Below are 3,403 nucleotides of genomic sequence, written 5' to 3' on the forward strand. Positions count from 1 at the left end.
CAAAATTTTCCCTGCAAATAATAATGCAAATAATTAGCTCAGAAAATTCAAATTAATTAAAATTAGAATTTCCGGTCAAATTAAGCATGATTAGGAAAAACGGGAAAATACCGGACAATTAAGCACAATTCCCTGATTAATTCTAGCACAATAAACTAAGTGAAATCAATAAAATATTGACTCATCAAAAGACATGAGGAGATTTGGTGTACCCATTGTAACAAGTTGCGCCACACAAGGGAAAAGTGCTGGAAATTAGATGGAAAGCCCCCAAGTCAAGAATGAGGGCTGAAAGATGGGAAGACCTCAAGTAAAGAATGGGGGTCGAAAGGAGAAGATGGGAAAACCTCAAGCAGAGAATGGGGACCGAAACTCCCAAGCCGAGAATGGGGATTGAAGGGAGGCAACAGAAAAAAGGAGGGTAATCATACATTGCTAATGGGCAAGGTGAAGAATTTGTCCAGTTGAATCATGAAGAGATAGAACGGGTAAGATCCATCCTTAGTAAATTGGAGAAGCCTACAGGTACTTGCTCCTTAACATATTCTGGTAAATTTCCATTCTTTTTTGGACTTAATGTTTCAGATACACCATTCACACATTACTGGATACTAGACTCTAGAGCCATTGACCATATGACCCCACTATCCAAATACTTCTCCACATATTCCCCATGTCCTAGTATCAAGAAAATTTCCACAGCAGATGGAACCCTCATAACTGCAGCCGAACAAGGAGAGGTCCAAATAAGCCTATCCATGACCTTAAAAAATGTCCTTCATGTCCCTAAACTATCCACTAACCTGATTTCTATACAAAAACTCACCAAAGACCTTGCATGTAATGTTGTTTTTTATAGCAACACTTGTATATTGCAGGATAAGAACTCGGGGAAGACGATTGGACATGCTAGAGAATGGAATGACCTATACTACATGGAGGACCTTAATCTGCCTACCAGGAGTCTCATCTCTAAATCCACCTTGACCAACAAAGAGAAAACTCACCTCTATCATTGTCGACTAGGACATCCGTCATTTCGAGTTGTAAAAGTGTTTTTTCCTTCCTTGTTTAAAAATTTAAGTGTGGAGAGTCTTCATTGTGAGGTATGTGAGTTGGCAAAACATAAACGTGTACCTTTTCCCATTAGCAATAAGATGAGTCCTTTCCCATTTTCTCTTGTTCATACTGATGTATGGGGTCCTGCTTATGTTCCTAATATTTCTGGTGCTAAATGGTTTTTAACATTAATTGATGATTGTACCCGCGTGACTTGGGTTTTTTTATTGAAACAAAAATTTAAAGTTAGCTCTGTGTTTGTTCAGTTTGTCTATATGATTAAAAATCAATTTGGGGTCAGTATAAAATGAATTAGGTCGGATAATGCCAAGGACTACTTTAACCTTGTACCAAACTCTTTTTTCCAAAAGGAAGGGATAATCCATGAGTCCTCATGTGTGAACACACCCCAACAGAATGGGATTGCAGAAAGGAAAAATGGGCACCTTTTACATCAAACTAGAGCTCTACCTTTTCAAAATCATGTTCCTAAAAGATTTTGGGGGGAAGCTCTCTTTACCGCCACCTATCTAATCAATAGATTACCCACTAAATTTTTAAACTCAAGAAGTCCCATGGAAGTTCTATCCTCATTCTACCCACATCTTGACCCTACAAATAAACTCCAACCTAGAATATTTGGGTGTGTGTCCTTTGTACATGTTCATAGTAATGAAAGGGGGAAATTGGATCCGAGAGCTGTCAAATGTGTTTTCTTAGGGTACTATACCACACAAAAAGGGTACAAATGTTTTCAACCCCTTTCAAAAAGATTTTATGTGTCAAGAGATGTCACCTTCAACGAACATGAGAGCTACTTCAAACAACCTCATCTTCAGGGGGAGAATATAAGAGAGGAAGATGAGACTCTCATGTCCCCAAATATGACGTTTGGGCCTGAAACTAGGACAAATGGTGGCGACATTGGTGTCCCTGAAATTGAGGAAAGAATTCAACCTATTATCCCTGAAATTGAGGAAAGAATTCAACCTACTGAACCAGCAAGGCCTGCACCTGATGACGGCGACAAATTTGGAAAGGTATACTCAAGAAGAGAAAAGGCCATTCTAGAATCTGGCAATGTCCAAGAATCCAACCCACCAGCACTACATGAGGTAACACCTTCAAATCCTATAAATTTCAAAGATTCTAATGAGTTTGTTTCTGATAATCTAGAAGCACAGGTGGACCAAACCCTTGACCTACCCATTGCCCTTAGAAAAGGAACTAGAGCTTGCATCTATAAGCCACTTTACCCACTATCAAATTTCTTATCCTTTGAAAAATTCTCACCTACCCATAAAACCTTTCTCACTAACCTCAACTCCACACACACACACCTTCCTCTGTATCTGAAGCATTGTCTGACAAGAAATGGAAAAATGCCATGGATGTGGAAATGAAGGCATTAAACAAGAATAGGATTTGGGAACTTGTCACCCTACCTTTTGGAAAAAAACCAGTGGGATGTAAGTGGGTATATGCAATAAAGTATAGGGCTGATGGGACAATCGGATGTTACAAGGTAAGGTTGGTGGCCAAAGGCTTCACTCAAATCTATGGAGTTGATTACTTGGAGACATATGCCCCGGTTGCTAAGATGAACACGGTCAGAGTATTATTGTCACTAGCAACAAATAATGATTGAGATCTGCAGCAGTTTGATGTGAAGAATGCATTTCTATATGGAGACCTTGAAGAAGAAATATACATGGAGTTGCCCCCTGGTTACAAGGAACAGGTTGCTGCTGGAACTGTTTGCAAATTAAGAAATACTCTATATGGGCTGAAACAATCCCCAAGGGCATGGTTTGGAAGATTTACCAAAGTTATGACAGGTCTAGGCTACAAATAGAGCCAAGGGGACCACACATTATTTATCAAACATTCAGCTTCAGGAGGAGTAACAATTCTATTAGTGTATGTAGATGATATTATAGTGAGTGGGGACGGGAAAAGGGAACAACAAGTATTAAGCAAATGTCTTGCCACGAAATTTGAGATCAAGAGACTAGGGAGGCTTAAATATTTTTTGGGAATTGAAATGGCCCATTCCAAGAAAGGAATCTTCATATCTCAACAAAAATATATTACCAACTTGCTTAGAGAAACAGGGAAGACAGGCTGCAAACCAGCAAGTACTTCAGTTGATCCAAATATAAAATTGGGAAGTATGGAGGATGATATTGCTGTGGACAAGGAAATGTATCAAAGACTTGTGTGCAGGTGATGAGTGGTTATTTCTTGAACTATATTTAGTTTATTGCACTTAAATAAACCAGGGAATTGTGTTTAATTGTTTGTTATTTTCCCGTTTTCCGAATTCTGCTTAATTTGGTCGGAA

Source organism: Vigna radiata, chromosome 2 (assembly GCF_000741045.1).
Source record: "Vigna radiata var. radiata cultivar VC1973A chromosome 2, Vradiata_ver6, whole genome shotgun sequence".
Classification (NCBI taxonomy): domain Eukaryota; kingdom Viridiplantae; phylum Streptophyta; class Magnoliopsida; order Fabales; family Fabaceae; genus Vigna; species Vigna radiata.